Source organism: Dipodomys ordii, unplaced genomic scaffold, assembly GCF_000151885.1.
Source record: "Dipodomys ordii isolate 6190 unplaced genomic scaffold, Dord_2.0 Scaffold204, whole genome shotgun sequence".
Taxonomy (NCBI): Eukaryota; Metazoa; Chordata; class Mammalia; order Rodentia; family Heteromyidae; genus Dipodomys; species Dipodomys ordii.
Window position 1 is genome coordinate 1,631,509 of NW_012267420.1, and position 1,323 is coordinate 1,632,831.

Sequence of the window (1,323 nt, forward strand, 5' to 3'; positions counted from 1 at the left end):
TGAAGGGTAAACAAAGGAGGAGGCTGCAATGCTTGGTAAGAAATGTACGCATTATCCTGCCCATGCAATTGTAACCCCTCTGTACAGTATTTTCACAAATAAAAAAAAAAAACATGTACGTAGATTTTGAGAGCCTTATTTGTAATAGTCCAAACTAGAAAACCCAGCTATCCTTCAATTGGCACATGATTTAAATTAGATGTATATTCAATGCTACTGAATAAAAAGAAACAATACATTCGACAAATCATTCTGGATGAAAATGATAATCCGTAAAGGCCATTTACAGTGTAATTTTCTTATATTGCAATAATAAAAACAGATCTGTGAGTACTTGAGAATTGGAAGTCTTTGTTATTCTGAATATTTATGAACTGTTTTAGGGATTATAGCAAAATTGAGGGGAAGGTACAAACTTTTTTTCCTGCCGCACTCAACATTTTATTCTGTAGTAGTATATCTGTTGCAATTCATTACATCATTATATTCTAGTGTCCACCATGATTCATTCTTGGTATAGTGCAGGCACATGGGTTTGAACAAATCTATGCTGACATGTATCCACCAGAACATCACAGCAAGTTTTGCTTCTTTGTGAACTGCCTATTCATCCGATCTTCTTACTGACTTCTGTTTTTCCCTTTTCTGGAGTGTCATGTGATTAGAATTGTGTACGCACTTGGCATTGTCATATATAACCTGAAATTTTCATTAGTAACATACACTTAAAATTCCTTTCTACATGTCTTTTACAGCTCATTTCATCTTTTTTTTCCATTGCGAAGACTTACCAGTTTATACTTTCACCCACTGCATTTTGCTTCCCTATTTTGGCAGTTACAAATAAGGTACATATAAGCTTGTGTGCAGGCATTAAGCTTTCATCTTTTTATGCAATTACCAAGGATTACAAATGCTAGGATCATGTACTGATCAAAATATGTTTAATTTGTAAGAAAAAAGAGTTCCTGATTTTCTTCATCCTCACTGCATTTAGTGTTGTCAGAGTTGTAACTTTTGGACATTTTCATGTAAGTATAGTTGGATCTGATTATGAGTTTTTTTTTTTTGCATTTTCTAATGATACAACAGTATGAAGCATCTACTCACATGCTTTGCCATATGTGTATCTTCTCTGGTAAAGTATCTGTTAAAATTGTTTTTGCTGGGCTGGGAAGGTGGCTCAGTGGTAGAGCGCTTGCCTAGCATGCCTGAGGCCCTGGGTTTGATTCCTCAGCACCATATAAGCAAAAAGAAAAAAGCTGGAAGTGGCGCTGTGGCTCAAGTGGTAGAGTGCTAGCCTTGAGCTGAAGAGCTGAGGGA

At 35.9% G+C, this 1,323-nt stretch overlaps 1 protein-coding gene across 1 annotated transcript in view; it reads left to right on the forward strand.

The window, feature by feature from the left end:
• Positions 1-1,323, forward strand: part of Serinc1 (serine incorporator 1) — a 21,518-nt gene that overhangs the window by 15,633 nt on the left and 4,562 nt on the right. The gene's annotated exons all lie outside the window — the stretch shown is intronic.